The sequence below is a fragment of the Cryptomeria japonica genome, unplaced genomic scaffold, assembly GCF_030272615.1.
Source record: "Cryptomeria japonica unplaced genomic scaffold, Sugi_1.0 HiC_scaffold_148, whole genome shotgun sequence".
Classification (NCBI taxonomy): Eukaryota; Viridiplantae; Streptophyta; class Pinopsida; order Cupressales; family Cupressaceae; genus Cryptomeria; species Cryptomeria japonica.
This window is the reverse complement of record NW_026728970.1, coordinates 255001-275000: the sequence shown is the minus strand read 5'-3', so window position 1 is coordinate 275000 and position 20000 is coordinate 255001. Positions and strand designations below refer to the sequence as shown.

Genomic DNA, 20000 nt, shown 5'->3' with positions numbered 1-20000 from the left:
TCCCTTTTTCTCACTATCTTTCAAAACGGAAATTTTAAAATCTCGTTTTTTTTTTGCCTTTTATGGAAATTAGTGAAGGCATCGCATCAAAGGTGCGCACCTCGCTGCCCACCTTGGTGTGCTCCGAGGTGCCCACCACGGTGCGCAACGCCGGTGCGAACCCGGGAGCGCCCCGATGTGTGCTCCAAGGTGCGGCGTGCACGAAGTCGGACCCCGGTTTGCCCCGGGTGCGCACCTCGCGTGCACCTTGGTGCGCACACCTTGGATGGGTTGCGCGGCCTGGTGGGCACCATGGTGCGCACCAAGGAGCGCTCCGAAGTGTGCTCCAAGGTGCGGCGTGCACGAAGTCGGAGCCCGGTTTGCCCCGGGTACGCACCTCGCGTGCACCTTCGCCGGGGTGGGCACCTCGGCTGGGTTGCGCGCCCTGGTGCGCACCAAGGAGCGCTCCGAAGTGTGCTCCAAGGTGCGGCGTGCACGAAGTCGGAGCCCGGTTTGCCCCGGGTGCGCACCTTCGCCGCGGTGCGCACCATGGCGTGCACGAAGTCGGAGCCCGGTTTGCCCCGGGTGCGCACCTCGCGTGCACCTTCGGCGGGGTTGCGCGCCCTGGTGGGCACCATGGTGCGCACCAAGGAGCGCTCCGAAGTGTGCTCCAAGGTGCGGCGTGCACGAAGTCGGAGCCCGGTTTGCCCCGGGTGCGCACCTCGCGTGCACCTTCGGCGGGGTTGCGCGCCCTGGTGGGCACCATGGTGCGCACCAAGGAGCGCTCCGAAGTGTGCTCCAAGGTGCGGCGTGCACGAAGTCGGAGCCCGGTTTGCCCCGGGTGCGCACCTCGCGTGCACCTTCGCCGCGGTGGGCACCATGGCGTGCACGAAGTCGGAGCCCGGTTTGCCCCGGGTGCGCACCTCGCGTGCACCTTCGCCGGGGTGGGCACCTCGGCTGGGTTGCGCGCCCTGGTGCGCACCAAGGAGCGCTCCGAAGTGTGCTCCAAGGTGCGGCGTGCACGAAGTCGGAGCCCGGTTTGCCCCGGGTGCGCACCTCGCGTGCACCTTCGCCAGGGTGGGCACCTCGGTGCGCACACCTTCTCAATGTTTTCTTGCCTTTTCTGGAAATTGGTGAAGGCAGCGCATCAAAGGTGCGCACCTCGGTGTGCTCCGAGGTGCGAACCCGAGAGCGCTCCGAGGTGCCCACGAAGTCGAAAGTCGGGTTAATTGCATTGTTTTCCCCGGGTGCGCTCCGAGGTGCGCAACATCGGCGCGCACCAAGGAGGGCTCCGAAGTGTGCTCCAAGGTGCGCACGATGGCGTGCACCTCTGGTGCGCACGATTCGGAGCTCGGTTTGACCGGGGTGCGCACACCTTGGCTGGGTTGCGCACCTTTTGTGCGCTCCAAGGTGCGCACGAAGTCGGAGCTCGGTTTGCCCCGGGTGCGCACCTTCGCCAGGGTGCGCACCTTGATGCGCACGCCTTGGCTGGGCTGCGCACCTTGGTGGGCGCCATGGTGCGCACCTTTCGTGCGCTCCAAGGTGCGCACGAAGTCGGAGCTCGGTTTGCCCCGGGTGCGCACCTTGGTGGGCGCCATGGTGCACTCCGAGGTGCCCAAGATTGGTGCGCACCAAGGAGCGCTCCGAAGTGCGCTCCAAGGTGCGCGCGAAGTCGAAAGTTGGGTTAATTGTCCGGTTTGCCTCGGGTGCGCACCTTGCGTGCACCTTCGCCAGGGTGGGCGCCTTGGTGCGCACACCTTGGCTGGGCTGCGCACACCTTGGCACCCGCGTTTCCTTCACCTTGGCACCCGCGTTTCCTTCATTTTAAATTTTTTTTTTTTACAATCTCTCAATGGGAAATTCTATAATCTCAACTTTTTTTGCCCTTTTCAGGAAACTTTTGAATGGAGCGCATCATTGGTGCGCTCCGAAGTGTGCTCCAAAGCTCTCTCCAGCTGCGTGCACCTGCCCCGGCCCGCGCACCCCGGCCCCGCCCAGCTTCGCTCACCTGTCCCCGGGCGTCTGGTGCGGAACCTTAGAGTAAGAAACATCACCCGTGCACCTTGGCCAACGTGCGCGACTCGACCGAGCGCGCACTGGCCGAGGTGCACACCGATTTCACCTGGGTGCGCGCCCAGCACCTCGGGCGCACCGGGGTGCGCGCACAACACGCCCGGGTTTGCACCGTGGCCTGTGTGCTCGGGGCGCCTCGGGTGCGCGCTCGGTGTCGCCCCCCTGCGCGCGCGGTAGTGCGGGCAGCGCACCCCGGCCCGGCCCGGCCCCCGACGAGAACGCAAACGGGCAAAAGGTTTATTCAAATAGCATTGCGACGCCCGGCGAAAAACTAAAAAAGGGTGCAACACCGGGACTTCCCGGGAGGTCACCCATCCCAGTACTACTTCCGGCCCAAGCGCGCTTAACTGCGGAGTTCTGATGGATTCCGGTGCACTAACGCTGGTATGATCGCACCCGTTATGAGCTTGTCGCAGTGTGTACTTAGCAAACCGCGACCCACGTGCGAATCCACCCCGGCCACCCACCCCCGTCGAGGTGCACACCCTCCCTCGCGAAGTGCGCCCCGTTCGCCAAGTGTGAGCCCTGCCCGGGTGCGCGCACCTTGCTAGGGCGTCGGGTGTGCACCCGGCCCGGCCTACGTGCGTGCACCTGGAGGGGGCGTCGTGTGCGTGCAGTGTCCCGTCTGCAACGCGGTGCCCACACACCACCTCGGGCGCAACGACCTGCGCTCACATGTGGGCCGAGTGCACCTTGGTGCATGTTCGGCGGCGCCTCGGGTGCACGCTCGATCTTGCCCTGGTGCACCAAGGCGCTCGGTTTGCCCCGGGTGCGCACTTGGTGCAAGGTGGGCACCCAAAATAGGGATCAAGCACCAAAACACAAGTTTCGGGATGCAAAATGGGACCCAAGGACCACAAATGCGTTCCAAGACCCATGATGGGTCCACGAGAACAAAAATGTGTTCCGAGACTTAATAAACAAATATTGGGTTTTAGGAGAAGAAACATGCTCTGATGCCCAAAACGAGAATCGACCCCGAAAAGGCCACAGGCCAAAAGTGGGATGCGAGACAAAAAAAAATGGGACCCGAGGACCAAAATTGGGTTCCCAGGTCGAAGACAGGGCAACCGGACAAGAAACGACCTCTAAGGCTCGAAATGAGTCCCGACGACTAAAACTTGACAAGAAGCACCCATCAGGCACCCAACTCGACACCCATGGGATGCCGACCCACCCGGGCTTCCACCTAGCACACCTTGGCACCCACCCACCCTCGCACCCAACCTCGCACCCAACTTAGCACCTTTGAACCCACATTGGCACTCACCCTGACCCTGGCACCTTGGAACCCACATTGGCACTCACCTTGACCCTGGCACCCACCTTTGCACTCACCTTGGGACCCACCCTGGCTCCCACCTCGGCACCCACCCAGACACCCACCTTGGTTCCTTGGCACCCACCTTGGATCCTTGGCACCCACCCCGACACCCACCTTGGCACGCAACTTGGCTACTTGCCACCCACCTTGGCTCCTTGACGCCCACCCCGACAACCACCCCGTGACCTACCCTGGCTAGGGTTGGTGCACACCCACCCTGGTGCCCACCTTGGCACCCACCCTATGACCCACCTTGGCACGCACCTTAGTACCCACCCCGTTACCCACCCTAGGACCCACCCCGTGACCCACCTTGGCCAGGGTGGGTGCACCCACCCTGGTGCCCACCTTGGCACCCACCCATCCTAGCACCCAGCCTGTGACCGGGCTTGGAACCCAACCTTGCACCCGCACCCGTCTTGGCCAGTGTGGGTGCGCACCCATCCTGGCACCCACGTTGTGACACACCCTTTAACCCACGCACCCTAGCACCCACGTTGGCACCCACCTTGGAACCCAACCTAGCAACTTGGCACCCACCCCGTGACCCACCTTGGCATCCACCATAGCAGTCGCCGACTTGGCACCCACCTCGGCACCCACCTTGACACTTGTGGACCCACCTTGCCACTCACACCTAGCATCGACCCATCCTAGCACCCACCCTGGCACCTTTGCACCCTAGAGCACCTAACCTGTGACCCACCTTGACACTCACCCTCGCACCCACCTTGGAACCCAACCTAGCACCCACCCACCCTGACACCAACCCTAGCACCTACCCACCCTTGCACCCACCCTGTGACCCATCTTGGCACCCACCCATCCTACCACTCAACCTATCACCCACCTTCTCACCCACCTTGGCATCCACCTTAGCACCCACCCACACTGGCACCTTGGCACCCACCTCGGGCAAGGTGGGTGCACACCCACCCTGGCACCCAATTTAGAACCCACCGAGCATGTTACCCACCTTGGCACCCACATTGCAGCCCACCCTAGTACCCACCCTATGACCCACATTGGCATCCACACCCTAGCACCCAGGCACCTCGACACCCGCCTTGACACCCACCCTAGCACTGAACCTGTGACCCACCTTGGAACTCACCCTAGAACCCACCCACCCTGTGAACCACCTTGGCATCCACCTTAGCACCCACCCACCTTGGCACCCACTCTAGCACTCACCCATCCTAACACCCAACTTGTTACCCACCTTGGCACCCGCCCTCGCGTCCACCTTGAAACCCACCCTAGCACCCACCCACGCAGGAGCCCACCTTGGCACCCAACCTAACACCCACGCATCCTGGCACCCAACTTGTGACCCACCTTGGAACCCACCCTAGTACCCACCTTTGAACCCACTATATCACCAACCCACCTTGGCACCCACCCTATGACCCTCTTTGGAATCCACCCTAGCACGCACCCACCCTGGCACCCACCATGGAGCGCACCCTAGCACCCACCCACCTCGGCACGCACCTCAACACCCACCTTGGTGTGCGCACTGCGCCAACCTCTCAAAGACCCTATGTGGTGCGCTCCAAAGTGTACACCTTTGGTGCGCTCCAAGGTGCGCACCTTTGGTGCACACCGAGGTGCACACCAAAGTGTGCACCGAGGTGAGCACCAAAGTGCACTCCAGGGTGCACACCAAGGCGTGCACCTTTGGTGCGGTCAATGCAAACGAATTCGGAAGTTGGGGTCGATGTCCTAATCGCTGCTGCAGACTACACGTATGAGAATCGGACAAATAGCTTTATATAGGGGAGGTGTTGCGTTTGATGGGTCGACTCCCCTGGTTGTGTGCACTGCACCAACTTCAAAGACCCTGTCTTGTTTAAGAAGTCAAAAGTTGGGGTGGATGTCCTAATCATTGCTGCAGTCTACGCATGTATGAGAATCAGACAAATAGCTTATATAGGGGAGGTGTTGCATTCGGTGGGTTGACTCCCCTGGTTGTGCGCACTGCGCCAACCTCAAAGACCCCGCATAGCAGAAGAAGTCGGAAGTCGGATTTTGGTGAGCACCAAGGCGTGCACCTTTGGTGCGGTCAACGCAGACGAATTCAGAAGTTGGGGTGGATGTCCTAATCGTTGTTGCAGGCTACACATGTATGAGAATCAGACAAATAGCTTATATAGGGGAGGTGTTGGGTTTGATGGGTCAACTCCCTTGGTTGTGCGCATTACGCCAACCTCAAAGACCTTGTTTTCGTTAAGAAGTCAAAAGTTGGGGTCAATGTCCTAATGGCTCCTGCAGGCTACACATGTATGAGAATCGGACAAATAGCTTATATAGGGGAGGTGTTGGGTTTGATGGGTCGACTCCCCTGGTTGTGCGCATTACGTCAACCTCAAAGACCTTGTTTTCGTTAAGAAGTCAAAAGTTGGGGTCGATGTCCTAATTGCTCCTGTAGACTACACATGTATGAGAATCAGACAAATAGCTTATATAGGGGAGGTGTTGGGTTTGATGGGTTGACTCCCCTAGTTGTTCGCATTACACCAACCTCAAAGACCTTGTTTTCGTTTAGAAGCCGAAAGTTGGGGTCGATGTCCTAATTGCTCCTGCAGGCTACGCATGTATGAGAATCAGACAAATAGCTTATATAGGGGAGGTGTTGGGTTTGATGGGTCGACTCCCCTGGTTGTGCGCATTGCGCCAACCTCAAAGACCCTGCATTGCGGATGAAGTCGAAAGTCAGAGTTTGGTGTGCTACAAGGTGTGGTCGAAGGTGCTCACCTAGGTGTGCACCTTTGGAGCACAGGAAAAGTGCCCTCCAAAAGTGCGCACCTTTGGAGTGCACAAAAGTGCCCTCCAAAAGTGCGCACCTTTGGAGCGCAGAAAAGTGCCCTCCAAAAAGTGCCCTCCAAAAGTGCGCACCTTTGGAGCGCAGAAAAGTGCCCTCCAAAAGTGCGCACCTTTGGAGCGCAGAAAAGTGCCCTCCAAAAAGTGCCCTCCAAAAGTGCGCACCTTTGGAGCGCAGAAAAGTGCCCTCCAAAAGTGCGCACCTTTGGAGCGCAGAAAAGTGCCCTCCAAAAAGTGCCCTCCAAAAGTGCGCACCTTTGGAGCGCAGAAAAGTGCCCTCCAAAAAGTGCCCTCCAAAAGTGCGCACCTTTGGAGCGCAGAAAAGTGCCCTCCAAAAAGTGCCCTCCAAAAGTGCGCACCTTTGGAGCGCAGAAAAGTGCCCTCCAAAAAGTGCCCTCCAAAAGTGCGCACCTTTGGAGCGCAGAAAAGTGCCCTCCAAAAAGTGCCCTCCAAAAGTGCGCACCTTTGGAGCGCAGAAAAGTGCCCTCCAAAAGTGCGCACCTTTGGAGCGCACAAAAGTGCCCTCCAAAAGTGCGCACTTTTGGTGCGCACCAAGGCGCTGGTTCGGTCGTTGCAGGCGAGTTCGGAAGTTGGGGTCGATGTCCTGAGCGGAGGTGCAAACTACACAGGTGTCGGAATCGGACAAATAGCTTATATAGGGGAGGTGTATGCTTCGATGGGTCGACTCCCCAGGTTGAGCGCACCGCGCCAACCTCAAAGACCCTACGGTATGGATGAAGTCGGAAGTTGGGTCCGATGACCAATTCGATTAGTAGGTATGCTCATGAGGTCGGAATTTGGGTCCGATGACCTGCCATGTGCAGGAAGGCGAATGTTGACACTGTGCGTTGCAAGGTGCACACCAAGGCGCTGGTGCGGTCTTTTTAGTCGAGTTCGGAAGTTGGGGTCGATGTCCTGATCGGAGGTGCAAGCTACACAGGTGTGGGAATCGGACAAATAGCTTATATAGGGGAGGTGTATGCTTCGTTGGGTCGACTCCCCGGGTTGAGCGCACCGCGCCAACCTCAAAGACCCTACGGTATGGATGAAGTCGGAAGTTGGGTCCGATGACCGATTCGATATGTAGGCATACTCGCGAGGTCGGAATTTGGGTCCGATGACCTGCCACGTGCAGGAAGGCGAATGTTGGCACTGTGCGTTGCAAGGTGCGCACCAAGGCGCTGGTTCGGTCGTTGGAGGCGAGTTCGGAAGTTGGGGTCGATGTCTTGATCGGAGGTGCAAACTACACAGGTGTGGGAATCGGACAAATAGCTTATATAGGGGAGGTGTATGCTTCGTTGGGTCGACTCCCCGGGTTGAGCGCACCGCGCCAACCTCAAAGACCCTACGGTATGGATGAAGTCGGAAGTTGGGTCCGATGACCGATTCGATATGTAGGCATACTCGCGAGGTCGGAATTTGGGTCCGATGACCTGCCATGTGCAGGAAGGCGAATGTTGGGACTGTGCGTCGCAAGGTGCGCACCAAGGCGCTGGTGCCGTCGTTGCAGTCGAGTTCGGAAGTTGGGGTCGATGTCCTGGTCAGAGGTGCAAACTACACAGGTGTGGGAATCGGACAAATAGCTTATGTAAGGGGCTGCTGTCTCAGGGAGATCAGTAGGCTTCTGGGGTTGTAAGTCCCTTGTTATTCTCAGCAGGTGGAAGTTGTGGTGATTGACAAAGGGTTAATGCCAAGCTACAGTTGTGTGAGAATTGGACGAAAAACTTATATATGGGGGTCGGTTGAGAGAATAGCCGAGTGCCAGGAGTGCACCAAGGTGGTCTGCGGTAGACACCTCCTCCTAGGGGTGAAGAAGAGTAACCCTGCCCTCTAGTCTCAAGGAGATAGAGGTCCTACATGGACATTAGGGGTGAAGTAGAGTAACCCCGCCTTATCATTGGATGGTGAGGTTTACTGGTGGATGCATTCTCATGGTCCCTATCTCAGTGAAGCGGAGTAACTGAGCCAATGTTGGGGATGACTCCCGGGGAGTTGTCTATGACCCGAGGACTAGGGAAGTGGAGTACCTAGGCTCTTGCGAGAAGGATGATCGTGCAATGGATTGTCCCGGTTGGGGAAATGGAGTACCCAAGATCTTGTAAGGGGGGGATGGCCGTGCAAGGGGCTATCTATATCGGAATGTTGGAGCTTGAGAGTTGGGCAAGCTATGTGGGTTGAGTTGCAGAGCTGGAAGTCCATGTGTCTTGTGGAACAAGTGGGGTGATGTGCCGGGCACGCACCTAGGTTACCTGAAGTGGGATTTGCATTGAGATCCGGGATCTCAAGGCCCTAGAGTGGGGGTCAAATGTGGCAGTAGGGACTGGGTTCCGAAAGTGTGCTCATGTGGAGCCGAGCCATGAGGCGAGTCCAAGAGGGTGACAAAGATGGATGAGTTGCATGACCGAAAAGTGGACATGGTCCGTAGGCGAGTTGTTTTGGGAGCACAGCCGAGTTGAAGGAGAGTTCAGCGACCAAGGATATTGGATTGGATCATGGAGTGAAGAGCTTGGTGCCCAAGTAGGAGTGCAAGGTGTTTTGTCAGTCTGAGAGGCTTAGACTGAGTGTTTGCATGGAGCTGGTTATTGTGCATAGGATGTACAGGGAACCGGGTTCACCAGTGAAGCCATGTAGGCATAGGCCAGGGGCCCGAAGCAGTGTGACTTGGAGTCCTTGTTCAGGAAGGAGTTCTGAGTTGTGTACTGGGTAAGCCGTCGCAGGCTCGGGAGGGAGTCAGTGGTGCGCCAGGTTGAGTTCCGAAAGAGATAGGGTCTTCGTGGATCAGGAGTCTATCTAAGAAGCTAACGCCAGGGGCGAGGTGCAGTGGTATCTGTGCTGGTGTTTCAAGAGTGGACGTTGATCTAGGGGCAGGAACTTGTAATCGAATGCTTGGGAAGTATTCAGGATAGTGACCAGCAACAGAGTTGGAATTGTTTGTAGATCGAGCCAGGGGCCGTCTCTTCATAACAATAAAGCTATCGATTGCCCCAGTGTTGTGTTCATTGTGTGGAGATGGACAAACAGGAAGCTAGCTCAGGGAGTCTAGTCATCCCATGAGATATGTTTGGTGCTTGAGGGTTCAGAGGAGCCGAGGGAGGCCAACATGGGGTGCCAGTGCTGTGGGAGTGCTGGGCATGCTCAAGGAGTGTGCAGAGTTGGAGCCGGAGGACTTAAGGAGTTCCGGATGGGTCAGTGTTAGTAGTCAGGGTCTTATGGGGGACTCAAGAAGACGAAGACATCGAGAAGACCTGTAAGCTTGTACCCGGGGTGCAAGGATGGTGCGACAAGACAGTGCTAGAGTAGAGTCGGGGACTTGAAGGGAGTGCTAGGAGCATCAGGATGAAAGAAACCCGTGAGAGGGTTGGCATGCACTTCTATTCCGCATGGGTGTGTGTTAATGTGGTCAGGTGGTGGACACTTGAAAAGGGTATGGCGTAGTCTGGAAACAAGAAAGGACTTGTCCGCAATGGAAGTCGTGAGTAAGGTTTGCCAGTGCCGCATGAGGTTTGACCTCCTTTGGAAGGAAAAAGCTTGTTTGGGCAGCAGGCCGGTCTAGCCCCGTGACAGTTGGTATCAGAGCATAAAAATTGGCAGGGCCAGTTAGATGAGCTGAGGTAGCTGGGCTATCAAGTGGTCAGAGGAAGACTGCGAAGGCGGATTGTGGTTTGCAGTGTCGAGGACAGGTAGACCAGGGTGGCTAGCAGGGCGTGGTCACTAAAAATGTGAGGCCAATCCAGGTAGGGATAAGGGTGGTGAAGTCCGTGGCCAAGTTCCATGAGTGGTAGTCAGCTGGTTGGAGTTTGTGCCTGGGGCCGAGTTCCATCGGGAAGGGACTATGCTAGTGGAGCGACAAGGGATCAGGAGTGGATCTCTTGGTTGGAAAAATCTTGCACGGGAAGTGCCTTAGTAGTTCGAGTGGAGCGAAGTAGGCAAGGTGTGAGTCGGTATTGAACTGGGTTCAGTGCTGGAAGCAGTCGGCAGGGCCGCAAGATTTGATATGGCAGTGTCCAAGGGCAGTGGCATTTAAGACCAGTCAAAGGAGGTAGGAGCTGCGAGGAGCAGTGTGGTGTAGGGTCTTGTCAAGGACGGATCCGAGGTGAAATCGATGGAGCTGTAAGGTACAGTGTGGTGTAGGATCTTGTCAAGGACGGGTCCGAGGTGTAACAATTTGGGCTGTGGATGGCGTAAGGTCATTCCCAGTGTGGTGTAGGGTTGTGTCCGGGACATGATCCGAGGTGTAAATTGGGTGGCGAAGCAGGTCCGATGGTGGAAAGCCAGTGAGGGGCCAAGTCACAAAGGAAGTCAAGGGAAAGAGGTAGTACCTTGCCCACATTGGATGTGGTTTGCAAAGGCATCGGGCACAAGAGGTTGGCTAGCTTACAAATGTTGGTGGCTTCTTTGGGTTGCAGCACCGAGGGCGCAGGGCGTTCCGTGGACAGTGCGTCAGTCAGACAAAGTGGCACAATGGATGGAAGTGAGTTCACTGAATGTGTAGGATGTAATGCAAGAGTTGGGTGTCTTCAGGGAAGTGCACCTAAGATGTAGGATTGTGTCTGGGACATGATCTGAGGTATGGACTTGTGGCGAGTTAGGTCTGAAGGTTGGGAACCAAAGATGGGACCGTCACAAGAGAAAGTCAAGGGAAGGAGTGAGTACCTTGCCCACATTGGATGTGGATTGCAGAGGCATTATGCACGAGAGGTTGGTCGGCTGAATGATGTTGGTAGTTTCTTTGGGTTGCAGCACCGAGGGCGCAGGGCGTTCCGTGGACAGTGCATCAGTCAGACAAAGTAGTACAGCAGATTGAAGTAGACAAGATCGAATGTGTGGGACGCAAGGCAAGATGGGTGTCTTCAAGGAAGTGCACCTAGGCAGACTCATGAGGTGTGGGTTTGCGAGAGTACACCAAGGAGGTGGAAGTGATTGACAAGTACCAGGAGGATCATGTGCAGCTAGAGGTGGATCAATGGGAGTATGTTGGTTGTTGTTCTTGAGTTGAGTTGTTGGGGACAAGGATAAGACGCGGGGCGCACCGGGGTCAGTCAACAGGAAATCAGGATGGCACTACAGAAAGGAAGTTGAGAGCTGAAGGTTGAATGTGCGACTTGGGAAGTCAGTTGGGTGTTTTGGTCAGTGGAGTATGTGTCTTCAGGGTGGCCAGATACCAGGGGCTTGCACAACAGGGTTGGTAGCAAGCATGTCTTTCAGTGGATGCTAGGATTGGATCCGGGAGCAGTGGAAGTTGGAAGACAAGGGTGTCGTCGAGGATGGCACTAGTGGCTGAGTTGAGAGGTGAGCATGGTTTGTGGTGTTTTGTCGTGTTGCAGTGCAAACGGTGGAGTCTTGGAGATGTAGAAGCCGGTATGGGGCATGGTGCAACCGAATATCACAGAGTTGTTTCACAGATGTTCAAACAAGGACAGTCATCTCAGTGGAAGTCAAGAACGGGGTTCTTGCAATATGTTGTTGAGTCAGGGACTAGCAGCAAAGATCAGTTGGAGGCAAGGAAGCGTCTTCACAAGATCAGTGCGGAGGCAGTGAGTTGGACTCAGAGTGTTGCCGAAGCGAGTTAGCCATGGATGGGATTCATGCAAGTGAAAGTCCAGTATGGGGTATGCTGGCAAGTATCAAGTATGTCAGGGACAAAAACGATACAAGTGCAGGGCACAGTGAATCTGAAGTTCACTTTTAACAGGTCCTAATGTTGCGAAGGACGAGACTCGGGTCGAATGGTCCGGCGCCAAGGACGTCGCCTGTTTTAAGTGGGGGAGGATGTAAGGGGCTGCTGTCTCAGGGAGATCAGTAGGCTTCTGGGGTTGTAAGTCCCTTGTTATTCTCAGCAGGTGGAAGTTGTGGTGATTGACAAAGGGTTAATGCCAAGCTACAGTTGTGTGAGAATTGGACGAAAAACTTATATATGGGGGTCGGTTGAGAGAATAGCCGAGTGCCAGGAGTGCACCAAGGTGGTCTGCGGTAGACACCTCCTCCTAGGGGTGAAGAAGAGTAACCCTGCCCTCTAGTCTCAAGGAGATAGAGGTCCTACATGGACATTAGGGGTGAAGTAGAGTAACCCCGCCTTATCATTGGATGGTGAGGTTTACTGGTGGATGCATTCTCATGGTCCCTATCTCAGTGAAGCGGAGTAACTGAGCCAATGTTGGGGATGACTCCCGGGGAGTTGTCTATGACCCGAGGACTAGGGAAGTGGAGTACCTAGGCTCTTGCGAGAAGGATGATCGTGCAATGGATTGTCCCGGTTGGGGAAATGGAGTACCCAAGATCTTGTAAGGGGGGGATGGCCGTGCAAGGGGCTATCTATATCGGAATGTTGGAGCTTGAGAGTTGGGCAAGCTATGTGGGTTGAGTTGCAGAGCTGGAAGTCCATGTGTCTTGTGGAACAAGTGGGGTGATGTGCCGGGCACGCACCTAGGTTACCTGAAGTGGGATTTGCATTGAGATCCGGGATCTCAAGGCCCTAGAGTGGGGGTCAAATGTGGCAGTAGGGACTGGGTTCCGAAAGTGTGCTCATGTGGAGCCGAGCCATGAGGCGAGTCCAAGAGGGTGACAAAGATGGATGAGTTGCATGACCGAAAAGTGGACATGGTCCGTAGGCGAGTTGTTTTGGGAGCACAGCCGAGTTGAAGGAGAGTTCAGCGACCAAGGATATTGGATTGGATCATGGAGTGAAGAGCTTGGTGCCCAAGTAGGAGTGCAAGGTGTTTTGTCAGTCTGAGAGGCTTAGACTGAGTGTTTGCATGGAGCTGGTTATTGTGCATAGGATGTACAGGGAACCGGGTTCACCAGTGAAGCCATGTAGGCATAGGCCAGGGGCCCGAAGCAGTGTGACTTGGAGTCCTTGTTCAGGAAGGAGTTCTGAGTTGTGTACTGGGTAAGCCGTCGCAGGCTCGGGAGGGAGTCAGTGGTGCGCCAGGTTGAGTTCCGAAAGAGATAGGGTCTTCGTGGATCAGGAGTCTATCTAAGAAGCTAACGCCAGGGGCGAGGTGCAGTGGTATCTGTGCTGGTGTTTCAAGAGTGGACGTTGATCTAGGGGCAGGAACTTGTAATCGAATGCTTGGGAAGTATTCAGGATAGTGACCAGCAACAGAGTTGGAATTGTTTGTAGATCGAGCCAGGGGCCGTCTCTTCATAACAATAAAGCTATCGATTGCCCCAGTGTTGTGTTCATTGTGTGGAGATGGACAAACAGGAAGCTAGCTCAGGGAGTCTAGTCATCCCATGAGATATGTTTGGTGCTTGAGGGTTCAGAGGAGCCGAGGGAGGCCAACATGGGGTGCCAGTGTTGTGGGAGTGCTGGGCATGCTCAAGGAGTGTGCAGAGTTGGAGCCGGAGGACTTAAGGAGTTCCGGATGGGTCAGTGTTAGTAGTCAGGGTCTTATGGGGGACTCAAGAAGACGAAGACATCGAGAAGACCTGTAAGCTTGTACCCGGGGTGCAAGGATGGTGCGACAAGACAGTGCTAGAGTAGAGTCGGGGACTTGAAGGGAGTGCTAGGAGCATCAGGATGAAAGAAACCCGTGAGAGGGTTGGCATGCACTTCTATTCCGCATGGGTGTGTGTTAATGTGGTCAGGTGGTGGACACTTGAAAAGGGTATGGCGTAGTCTGGAAACAAGAAAGGACTTGTCCGCAATGGAAGTCGTGAGTAAGGTTTGCCAGTGCCGCATGAGGTTTGACCTCCTTTGGAAGGAAAAAGCTTGTTTGGGCAGCAGGCCGGTCTAGCCCCGTGACAGCTTATATAGGGGAGGTGTATGCTTCGATGGGTCGACTCCCTGGGTTGAGCGCACCGCGCCAACCTCAAAGACCCTACAGTATGGATGAAGTCGGAAGTTGGGTCCGATGACCGATTCGATACGTAGGCATATTGGCGAGGTCTGAATTTGTGTCCGATGACCTGCCATGCGCAGGAAGGCGGAATTTGGGTCCGATGACCGAGTTGATGGCGTGCCATGCGCAGAAAGGCGGAATTTGGGTCCGATGACCGAGTTGATGTTGATGGCCCGCCATGCACAGGAAGGCGGAATTTGGGTCCGATGACCGATTTGAAGGCGTGCCATACGCAAAAAGGCGGAGTTTGGGTCCGATGACCGAGTTGATATTGATGGCCCGCCATGCGCAGGAAGGCGGAATTTGGGTCCGATGACCTGACATACGCATGGAGTCCGACTCGGGGGCCGATGTTCGATTCGATGACTTGCATTGTGGGTAAAGTCGGAAGTTGTGGTCTTTGACCCGATTCGATGACCAGACTTCGGCTGCTTGAGAATCGGACAAATAACTTATATAGGGGAGGTAGTGTTCTCGAGCATCCTCCCCCCGTGCCCGTTTATGTCGATTGATGCTGGTGCTCGACTGGTTGGAGCGCTCGGATGCAAAAATCTTGCACCAGGATTTATCGATTGTGATGGACACGGCAAGTCTCCTGATTGCTATGCAGGAGCTCATCGTGAATCTCTATGCGGCCTTGGTATGGACTCGACCTGCGGAATGGTTCGGCAATGGTAGTCGCTCCAACACGTCCTTGCAATGGCCACAGAGGTGATTCGACTAGAGCTCCAGTCTAGCTTTTGGGTTGCTTGGCGGACTGGTATAGCCGCGATCGAGTTCCGGCCATGAACGTTTTAGATAGCTCTTGGGCTTTCTGGGACGGAAGTCGGAAGTTTGGGCTGTTGTCCGATTTGATGACCATTCTTCGGATGTGTGAGAATCGGACAAATAACTTATATAGGGGACTGTGTTGTCTCACGCAGCCCCCTCCGTGCCCCTCTATCTCGACCGATGTTGGTGCTTGAAAGGGTTGGGATCGCTCGGATTTATAAACGTGCACCACCATTTGTCGAGTGTGAGGGACGCGGCAGGTCTCCTAAATGCTATGCGAGCGCTCTCTGAGAATCTCTATCCGGCCTCGACACAGACTAGTCTTGCTGAATGGTTTGGCACTGGTAGTCGATCCAACACGTCGTTGTTGTGGCCGCCTAGGCGATTCGATTCGAGCCCCCGTCTAGCTTTTGGGTTGCTTGGCGGATTTTGCCCTATCCGCAAGTGAGCTCGGTCCCTAAACGTTCGAGAAACCCGATTGCTATGCGCCGACTCTCTTTCTTGCGAGCCTCCATCTAGCTTTTGGGTCTCTACGGAACGGAAGTCGGAATCTGGGACCGTTGTTTGATTCGACGAGGCAGACTACGGTTGTGCGAGAATCGGACAAATAACTTATATAGGGGAGGTGTTGACTGGAGCATTCTCCCCCGTGCCCCTCTAACTCGACCAATGCTGGCGCTCGAACGGTGGTAGCGCTCGGATTTTCATTGAGCGCCAGCATTGGTCGATTTAGAGGGGCATGCGAGATTCCCGAATGCTATGCGAGGGCTCTAACGGAAATGTCTATTGGTTTCGGTATGGATGCAATTGCGAGTGGTTCGGCAAAGGTAGTCGTTCCGATGCGTCCATGTCGTGGCCAAATCGATAATTCGATTTGAGCCCTCGTATAGCATTTGGGTCTCTCGATGTGATTCCGCATTCCAGTCCCTTTGGGCACTGCTTGAGCCGCATCCCAGGGGGTTCCCTTCCCAATAATCTGCCTCGCAACCCGATTGCTATGCGGTGAGGCTCCTCGGCCGCCTCGGAACTATCTGTGTATCAGACGCATCGCGGGATAAGGGGTTGGCAACGGTAGTCGCCCCAAGCGCGTCCGATGCTTGGACCATTCCGAGGCGGCCCTGAAGCCTCTTCCGTCTAGCCGTTGGGTCCTTCTCGCCGCATCCCTCGCCTCGCACCCCGATTGCTATGCGGTGAGGCTCCTCGGCCGCCTCGGAACTATCTGTGTATCGGACGCGTCGCGGGATAAGGGGTTGTCACTGGTAGTCGCCCCAAGCGCGTCCGATGCTTGGACCATTCCGAGGCGGCCCTGAAGCCTCTTCCGTCTAGCCGTTGGGTCCTTCTCGCCGCATCCCTCGCCTCGCACCCCGATTGCTATGCGGTGAGGCTCCTCGGCCGCCTCGGAACTATCTGTGTATCGGACGCGTCGCGGGATAAGGGGTTGTCATTGGTAGTCGCCCCAAGCGCGTCCGATGCTTGGACCATTCCGAGGCGGCCCTGAAGCCTCTTCCGTCTAGCCGTTGGGTCCTTCTCGCCGCATCCCTCGCCTCGCACCCCGATTGCTATGCGGTGAGGCTCCTCGGCCGCCTTGGAACTATCTGTGTATCGGACGCGTCGCGGGATAAGGGGTTGTCACTGGTAGTCGCCCCAAGCGCGTCCGATGCTTAGACCATTCCGAGGCGGACCCGAAGCCTCTTCCGTCTAGCCGTTGGGTCCTTCTCGCCGCATCCTTCGCCTCGCACCCCGATTGCTATGCGGTGAGGCTCCTCGGCCGCCTCGGAACTATCTGTGTATCGGACGCGTCGCGGGATAAGGGGTTGTCACTGGTAGTCGCCCCAAGCGCGTCCGATGCTTGGACCATTCCGAGGCGGACCCGAAGCCTCTTCCGTCTAGCCGTTGGGTCCTTCTCGCCGCATCCCTCGCCTCGCACCCCGATTGCTATGCGGTGAGGCTCCTCGGCCGCCTTGGAACTATCTGTGTATCGGACGCGTCGCGGGATAAGGGGTTGTCACTGGTAGTCGCCCCAAGCGCGTCCGATGCTTGGACCATTCCGAGGCGGACCCGAAGCCTCTTCCGTCTAGCCGTTGGGTCCTTCTCGCCGCATCCCTCGCCTCGCACCCCGATTGCTATGCGGTGAGGCTCCTCGGCCGCCTTGGAACTATCTGTGTATCGGACGCGTCGCGGGATAAGGGGTTGTCACTGGTAGTCGCCCCAAGCGCGTCCGATGCTTGGACCATTCCGAGGCGGACCCGAAGCCTCTTCCGTCTAGCCGTTGGGTCCTTCTCGCCGCATCCCTCGCCTCGCACCCCGATTGCTATGCGGTGAGGCTCCTCGGCCGCCTTGGAACTATCTGTGTATCGGACGCGTCGCGGGATAAGGGGTTGTCACTGGTAGTCGCCCCAAGCGCGTCCGATGCTTGGACCATTCCGAGGCGGCCCCGAAGCCTCTTCCATGTAGCCGTTGGGTCCTTCTCGCCGCATCCCTCGCCTCGCACCCCGATTGCTATGCGGTGAGGCTCCTCGGCCGCCTTGGAACTATCTGTGTATCGGACGCGTCGCGGGATAAGGGGTTGTCACTGGTAGTCGCCCCAAGCGCGTCCGATGCTTGGACCATTCCGAGGCGGCCCCGAAGCCTCTTCCGTGTAGCCGTTGGGTCCTTCTCGCCGCATCCCTCGCCTCGCACCCCGATTGCTATGCGGTGAGGCTCCTCGGCCGCCTTGGAACTATCTGTGTATCGGACGCGTCGCGGGATAAGGGGTTGTCACTGGTAGTCGCCCCAAGCGCGTCCGATGCTTGGACCATTCCGAGGCGGACCTGAAGCCTCTTCCCTCTAGCCGTTGGGGCTTTCTCGCCGCATCCCTCGCCTCGCACCCTGATTGCTATGCTGTGAGGCTCCTCGGCCGCCTTGGAACTATCTGTGTATCGGACGCATCGCGGGATAAGGGGTTGGCAGTGGTAGTCGCCCCAAGCGCATCCGATGCTTGGACCATTCCGAGGCGGCCCTGCAGCCTCTTCCGTCTAGCCGTTGGGGCCATCTCGCCGCATCCCCCACCTCGCACCACGATTGCTATGCGGTGAGGCTCCTTGGCCGCCTCGGAACTATCTGTGTATCGGACGCATCGCGGGATAAGGGGTTGTCACTGGTAGTCGCCCCAAGCGCGTCCGATGCTTGGACTATTCCGAGGCGGCCCTGCAGCCTCTTCCGTCTAGCCGTTGGGGCCATCTCGCTGCATCCCCCACCTCCTCGGCCGCCTCGGAACTATCTGTGTATCGGACGCATCGCGGGATAAGGGGTTGGCAGTGGTAGTCGCCCCAAGCGCGTCCGATGCTTGGACTATTCCGAGGCAGCCCTGCAGCCTCTTCCGTCTAGCCTTTGGGGCCATCTCGCCGCATCCCTCGCCTCGCACCCCGATTGCTATGCGGTGAGGCTCCTCGGCCGCCTGGGAACTATCTTCGTATCGGACGCATCGCGGGATAAGGGGTTGTCACTGGTAGTCGCCCCAAGCGCGTCCGATGCTTGGACTATTCCGAGGCGGCCCTGTGGCCTCTTCCGTCTAGCCGTTGGGGCCATCTCGCCGCATCCCCCACCTCGCACCCCGATTGCTATGCGGTGAGGCTCTTCGGCCGCCTTGGAACTATCTTCGTATCGGACGCATTGCGGGATAAGGGGTTGTCACTGGTAGTGGCCCCAAGCGCGTCCGATGCTTGGACTATTCCGAGGCGGCCCTGCAGCCTCTTCCGTCTAGCCGTTGGGGCCATCTCGCCGCATCCCCCACCTCGCACCCCGATTGCTATGCGGTGAGGCTCCTCGGCCGCCTTGGAACTATCTTCGTATCGGACGCATCGCGGGATAAGGGGTTGTCACTGGTAGTCGCCCCAAGCGCGTCCGATGCTTGGACTATTCCGACGCGGCCCTGTGGCCTCTTCCGTCTAGCCGTTGGGGCCATCTCGCCGCATCCCCCACCTCGCACCCCGATTGCTATGCGGTGAGGCTCCTCGGCCGCCTTGGAACCATCTTCGTATCGGACGCATCGCGGGATAGGGGGCTGTCACTGGTAGTCGCCCCAAGCGTGTCCGATGCTTGGACCATTCCTAGGCGGCCCTGAAGCCTCTTCCGTCTAGCCGTTGGGGCCTTCCCGCCCCATCCCTCGCCTCGCACCCCCGATTGCTATGCGGTGAGGCTCCTCGGCCGCCTTGGAACCATCTGTGTATCGGACGCATCGCGGGATAAGGGGTTGGCACTGGCAGTCGCCCCAAGCGCGTCCGATGCTTGGACCATTCCGAGGTGGCCCTGAAGCCTCTTCCGTCTAGCCGTTGGGGCCTTCCCGCCCCATCCCTCGCCTCGCACCCCGATTGATATGCGGTGAGGCTCCTCGGCCGCCTTGGAACTATCTGTGTATCGGACGCATCGCGGGATAAGGGGTTGGCACTGGTAGTCGTCCCAATCGCATCCGATGCTTGGACCATTCCGAGGCGGCCCTGCAGCCTCTTCCGTTTAGCCGTCGGGGCCTTCCCGCCGCATCCCTCGCCTCGCATCCCGATTCCTATGCGGTGAGTCTTCTCGGCCGCCGCGGAACTATACCTGTTATTGCTACTGCATCCTTCGGCTGGTAACCTCCTCTGCCGCCTTGGAACGTTCTCTTTGTCGGACGCGTCGCGGGATAAGGGGTTGGCACTGGTAGTCGCCCCAAGCGCGCCCGATGCATAGACCGCTCCGAGTCGACCTTGCTTTCAGCCTCTCACATGCATAGACCTCTCTGAGTCGACCCTGCAGCCTCTCACGTTTAGCCTTTGGAATCTCGCCTCACAACATGATTGCTATCCTTGATGCATCCCTTGCCTCGAGCCCTGATTGCTTTCTTGGCTGCATCCCTCCTCTCCTCACAGCCCGGTTGTCATCACTGCTTCATCCGTCGCTTCATGCATTCTGGCTGCTGGGCCCTTCCCACCGCACACCTCGATTGCTATCTCTTCTGCATCACACACCCCGATTGCTATCTCTGCTACATCCCTCGGCTCTCACTTCTGCATCCTTCGCCTCACACCTCGATTGCTATCAATGCTGCATCCGTAACCTCACACCCCGATTGCTATGCGGGGAGGCTCCTTGGCCGCCTTGGAAATTTCTGTGTGTCGGACGCACCGCGGGATAAGGGGTTGGCACTGGTAGTCGCCCCAAGTGCGCCCGATTCT

The 20000-nt window shown here is 57.2% G+C and overlaps 1 non-coding gene across 1 annotated transcript; it reads right to left on the bottom strand.

Moving 5' to 3' along the window:
* Positions 1 to 2330: 2330 nt before the first annotated feature.
* LOC131866490 (5S ribosomal RNA) lies at positions 2331 to 2450 on the bottom strand. Its single transcript, XR_009365096.1, has one exon. It is a non-coding gene; the product is annotated as a 5S ribosomal RNA (ribosomal RNA).
* Positions 2451 to 20000: the final 17550 nt, after the last annotated feature.